At 33.3% G+C, this 6,711-nt stretch overlaps 1 pseudogene; it reads left to right on the top strand.

Annotated features, from left to right (window-relative positions):
• Nucleotides 1-5,319: 5,319 nt before the first annotated feature.
• LOC120082282 lies at nucleotides 5,320-5,405 on the top strand (annotated as a pseudogene).
• The last annotated feature ends 1,306 nt before the right edge of the window (nucleotides 5,406-6,711 follow it).

Raw genomic sequence — 6,711 nt, 5'->3', positions numbered from 1 at the left:
AGGTAAAGTAGTTGCTACGAATTATCTAAGTGTTAGTCAGAAAAATACGAAGTATGAGAAATATTTCTAAGGGTATGCATATAATTCATCATGGCAGCGCAATTAATAATGCACAAAGAAAAGGTAAAGAATATCGCAATAATTGACAAATGATGATAAATAAGAGGCTAACGCATACGAAAAGAATTGTTACTCAGTTGTTTTAAAAATTAACCAAGTATACAAAGAATTACAAATAACGCAATACAAAATTTTAGCATGTACAAAGAATCAAGTAACAGCTTCTATATATAGAAATAATGAAGTGAATTTATCCTTTGTATTTGATTCAGACGAGTGCACGGTTAATGATTAACGCTACATTAACGCAAATGCATCTTTGCAGAGGACGAGCAACAATGCATGTATCATCGCAACACACCCCTCAACTTAGTGCATTTATGGAGGACGAGCGCACAGTATTTCTACTGGCCAAACACTACCTCAACATAGTGCATTTTTGCTAAGGACGGGCGAAAAATACATACGAGCGCAACACACCCCTTAGCGCAATGTATTTGGGTTGGACGGACGCAAAGTGTATCTTATTATCACAAGATGCACCCATCATCACAATGCATACTAATCTTTAAGTTTCTTTTTAATTCATCAGACACGCAAGTCGATAAGACTTTGCGGTGTTCATTTTCTTTTTATTTAGTCATTCACAGAAATTTAAGAACAATGCAACTAATGCAGAACAGTAAAGAAACTAAACACGACATGGAATACACAATTAAATTGAAAGTAAACACATAAAGCAGTAAAGGTTAATTCTAATAAACAATACATAACGCAATTTAGAATTCAGTAAATGAAAGCTGAAAAGAAAGCAATTAAACATAGATATAGGGCTGATTGAAAGAAGTTTTTCAGAGTTACCATAATAGCATCCCCGCAAGCGGTCAATCCTGTTTGCCTGTGCAATGTCATCAAGGACATTGTTCTTTCCCTGCCTCATCCCGCAGTGTGTACGGGAAGAGATACAATCTAATTTCTTCGGAAGTCACACCAGGTATGGAGAATGTGTTGCACATTTCTACGAAGCTTGTCGAATGAGCATGCAGGTCTTCTCTTTGTATTCGAATTGTCCAGCATTTTGGATCATTTGAAGCACGACCGGCCTTATCTCAAACCTTGCATTTTCTGCAACCGTAGGTCTTGAAATTCCAGCGCTTAATTTGATTATGATGTGTTCCTGCACGAAAAATACACCTGATCTCTGGGTATATCTTACAGCATGTGGATAAATATGAATGTGAATGAATGAAAAAGTCCATGTCCCCGGCAACGGTGCCATAAACTTGTAACGGTAAAAACGGATATGGATGTGTTAAAGAATTAATCATGCAAGCTCATGTTGCCATAAACTTGATGACATAGAAATGGAATGTTATGCAGTGTTATCGCTTATGCACACTGCGTCTAAATATATGCGTTGTTAATGATATGCTTGTAGTATGCGATGGAAAGTATTGTGTGTCACAGGTTTCTCGCACTGAAACCATGTATTAAATTCCAACGCAAGTTTCAGAATATCCGAGGGTCGAACACAGGGATTGTTTTCGTTAATGTGTACTAATGTCGGTATATGCAACAAGTTTTTTACAATTAATAAGAATGGTTTGTTATATATCAGTAATTTAAATTGCGATGAAATAAAATTGCGTTAATAAAATAAGTTGCGTTGATAAAATAAAATCCTAAAACTAATATGATACAAGATACAAGATACATGATACATGATACATGATACTGAGGTCGAGACTGACTGTGAAATTGTACAAAGGATCGTGGTATGCAATGGCAAGGCTTTATGGATGAATCATAAATAGAAAGAGTAATTAGTAAAAATCATCCGACAGTTTGTCAATTGCATTAAAGGTGCAACTAAGGTTTCCACATTCCTTTGGCGTACACACTCTCGGTGATCGGCCGCGTTCCCATGTCTCTATGGTGAAACAGGGATGAACATGATGAACGCAAGGTTGCTTCCATCTCCGAAAGTACTTCTTGCTTTAGATAATGCATTCTTCCAACCCTCTCCCGATAGGCAGAATAACATTTTCACTTTCTGCTCTCACGGGTGAAGATGTCATCGAACATGCTTTAGCTAAATTTAATTATTTCCTTAACACAAATTAATTTACTTGCTTAATTCTTACATAATTACCCAGGGAATTAGGAAAAACATCATGGAGAAAATGGATTATGGATGAACGAAAAATAGACAGAGAGATGATAAATGGTAAAGATCAGAACATTTAATACTAAGATTAAGCGTTCGTATCATGGTATGAATGAAAGATTAAGAAGATGAATACAAGTGATGAAATAGAGATTAGAAACGAATACAGAAAGAGTGTCAACATCTTGACACAGATCCTGAACGGAGATTATGCTTGCCGGCACGTGAAAGTGGTGGAGAGGAAAGCTTCCTTCTCGGGCTTGCTTTCCCAGTAGATGTGACCTTCGCACAGAGCTTCAACTATGGGGATTTGAAGGATTCTTTGCTCGGAGACTCACCTCTCGGCCTTGTCTCGTGGTTTTTCTCGGATCTACTCTGGATAGTCGCTTCAGACCAATCTCTCTCTCATAATCAATATATGCACGTCTCTATGTATTCATGTATATCTTTTCAGTGAATTTGCAGAAGCTATTTATAGACGAAGCTTGGCTCTTTGACTTTGTGGTCCCCACTTTATGGTTATGGTAGTTCTTGAAATGCCGGAATGAGAAATTTCTTCTTTTACGCAATCAATCGGTCAGAAATGCACAACTGAAGGCTGTACATGTGTCAGATCCTCGGCAATTGCGTTGTTCTTTATATCTTCAATCGATCGCCGCATGCGGTATATTTTTTATTACTGCATGTAGTTGAAATTTCTTTGATCGCTAAGCTCTTGATCGATTGTCGCACGCGCCGTCATTGCGTTGATCATCTCTTAGTTCCTAAATGATGGGCACAATGCGACATAGATGCATTGTTTATTTTGCTTTTGAGCATGAACGCATGTGGTGACTGATTTCCTGCAAAACTGAAACTGAAATAGTGGGTGTATTGGCGACAATTTATAATTCTCGCATTTCTTAGCCAATTTCTATACTATCGACATAACTTTTCTTTCGTTTAGCTGCAATCTCTAAATAAAACAGTATAAATAACTTTTATTTCTACAAGTTATCATCCCCCCCTTCCCCCCCATTGGCCCAAGTGGTTTTTGTTTCTGATAGAACTATAAATAAGTCGTTCATTAGAGGATCGGTTGAACTTAAGAAGTAAGAGGTAATTATAAGGGTAAAACGATAATTTTACTCAGCTATATTTATGAGTAGTTCGTGAAGGGTTGACTTAATGATAATTGGTTACATATATGGGCACAAAAATATATATACAGTGTGAAGAGTGAGTAGTGGGTCTTTAGTGGAGAGACCTACAGTTAATGAATGTTAAGTAATTTAATTAAAGAGTTTAATTAATTAATCTCTATCCTTAGAGCTTCTAATCTATAGGTCCATTAGGTTCTCTTGCTAGCTCACAAAGGATAAAAAAAGGAATATTTTAGTTTTGGAACAATTTAAATTGTTCAAATTATAAGGAAATTTAAGTTAATTGTATATGATACTATTAAATTAATGTATATAGATACATTATATTATAAAATTAATTTTGAATTATTTATCTCCCTCCTCATGAAAAATACATAAGTGTTTGTATTATCAAGAATAAAAGAAGAAAATGTTCTTCTTGCTATCTAAATTTCACTCAAGAAATCCTCTAAAAACTCTCACAATCTCTTATCACTCAAAACTCATAGAGAAAGAAACAATAGATTTCTTCCCTTAATCTTCAAAAATGATTCCCACAAACCTTTTCTTTATCGAAAAATAGTGGGGAAGATCTTGATGATGGTGTCCTATTTGTGATTGACGAAGAGTTGATGAGATCGTGTTCACAATGAGGATTTGGAGAAGATTGAAGAAGTAGTCTTCAAAGGTAACCTCTTCTCCTTGAAATACTTTACTACTTAAAACATGCTCATGTGTTTATGTTCTCTGTAATTTCTTGTAAATTCAAAACATTAATTGAAAGCACACGCGTTCACGTGCTTCTGTGGCGGGATTCGATCCCTTCATATTCATCTTTGGAAAAGGAGAATCACCCTAGGGAAAGATTAGAAGAACGAGAGATTGCCTCAATGCATTATCATATTGTATTTTCCAATCTTACTTTACTTCATTTCTGCACTTTTCTATTTTGTTTCTTCTTTTCATTTGTTGAATATTCATCTTGTAGCCATTATTATTGATCTAATGAAATCCATTCATTTGTTCTGAATCGTGAGTAAAATCCTCTAAGAGGTTCAACAATGTGAATAGGATTTTACGGCTTGAGCAATGTCTATGCTTCAAATTCCTTAAGTTGTGATATCATAGGATTTTATTGCTTGATAAAAGTTATTAAGTTAAATGGTGTTGTCAATTAAAATACATAATGTCTAAAGGTAACGTAACCCGGGATATTGGGGGGGGGGGGAGGGGTTTATTTGTTGTATCGACTATCTCACATGGAAAATGTTTATTAGAAAAATTACCTACTTTTTCTTCTATATTATATTATAACCATATTAATTGTATTGAAGCACATGCAACCACGAACCTGCAGTTCATTACTTTAGATATATTTTTTGTTTGGCATGATTGGTTAGGTCATCTTGAGTTCAAAACGATAATAAAAAATTCACATTGTCATCTGTTAAATAACAAGAAGATTTTTCAATGTAATTACTTGTCATATATTGCTTGCTCACAAGAAGATTTGCAATATACATTTGAAAACATAAAAAAATTATTTAAAAAATTCCATACCATTTGTACCACTAAATCTAAAAAACATCAACAAATAATAATTCACTAAATTGATTGGACTTGATAACATGTCACAAAACAAAAACCTTATGCCAATTGATGGAGGCTCATTTTAGTACCAAATCGGCACATAAAAGCTTAAACAGATTGATAAGTTTTCAATTGTATACCAAATTAACCCTTCATTTTTATTATTATTATTATTATATTATTATTATTATTATTTTGGAGTTGAAGAATGTGAAGCTTCCAACTATAACACATAACTCGTCTTTACTAAGAATAATGGTCAATATTTGATATAAAAAACATGTGTCTTAATCTCCAAGCACTAGTGGTCTAGTGGTAGAATAGTACCCTGCCACGGTACAGTCCCGAGTTTGATTCTGGCTAGTGCACTTTCCATTTGTCCTGCCGTGAGGATATCTGTGCTGTAGTGATCGTGGGTCGATTACAACTATCGGATCTGTCTGACAAGATCATGCACTTTTGAGCTTGACAATTTTTTTAATTCTCTTCAAAAAATAGTTTGTGAATTTATGAAATATTTGATAATGTGACCTATTTGGGTCCAATTTTATTATTCGACTAAAATTTAAAATCTTTAAATCTATTACAGACCGATTATCACTTAGACATGATCTGTCTGTATGTCTCTAAATATATAATTAAGCTACAAATGATAATATTAGGTGTTAGTTTATTTGTTTGGGTTTAATGTTACTAAATGTCAAATAAAAAATCTCATATTTTATTAAATAAATAAATCATTGTACATTACAATTACAAACTACAAGACCTTAAGAGATTTAGAGCATCAACCCTAACACATTTTACTAGGATATAACCATAGGTGACTTGATCTTAAACTTGAGTGAGTTGTGAACATCTATCTATGAGAGTAATCCTTTGATTTGTATGGGTGAGAGTGGCCCTGTTAGCCGACTCAACAAGCCTATCATTTTGGGACTTTTCCGAGTAGGGAGCTAGGAACACTACACAAGATGAAATTCACTCCTTTCTCGACCTTAGGAAAAGTAGATAAATTACTCCCTTAATAGCTAATTTCAGGTCTTGAACATTGAGGCCTCAACCTCTCACTGGCCCGAGAGGTGTTAGTTTATTGTTGGATTATAAGTTGTTCGTTTATTAGAAAGATCAGTGGTATTTAAGGAGTTAGATGTAACCACAACGATAAAATGATATTTTTGACCTAGCTATAGTTATGAGCAATTTGTGAAGAGTCGATTCACTATTGATCGGTTATATCTATAGACACATAAATAAATCTATAGTACGAAGAGTGCAGCTATTGGTTTTTAGTGAAGTGACTAGTAGTTAATGAAAATTGATTAATTTAATTAAAGAGTTTAATAAATTAATTTTATATCATTGGAGCATCTAATCTATAGGTTCATAAGGTACCCTTGTTAGCTCACTAGACGATATATAATAGGAATGGTTTGATTTGTTCAAATCAATTGCATATCAATGAGATTAATATAATATGGTTAATTATAGATGTGATCTATAATTAAGAGAGACAAATATTTGAATAAAATTCAAATATTAAAGAGATATATACATATAAATATGTGATAATTATATGTTGATTGATTCTAAATATGATTTAATATAGTCATTTAATTGATTAATTAGTGGTTAATTAATTTTTTAGAAGTAGAAATGAATAAACATGTGATGCTTATTTGTTTATCAATTAATTATATATATTAAATTATATTTAATATATATGGTTATTTAATTATTGGACTAATTAATTAAATAAAAGTTATTTAATTA

The sequence above is a fragment of the Benincasa hispida genome, chromosome 7, assembly GCF_009727055.1.
Source record: "Benincasa hispida cultivar B227 chromosome 7, ASM972705v1, whole genome shotgun sequence".
In the NCBI taxonomy this organism is placed as follows: domain Eukaryota; kingdom Viridiplantae; phylum Streptophyta; class Magnoliopsida; order Cucurbitales; family Cucurbitaceae; genus Benincasa; species Benincasa hispida.
The sequence above is the reverse complement of the archived record's forward strand: the minus strand, read 5'-3'. Positions and strand labels throughout refer to the sequence as shown.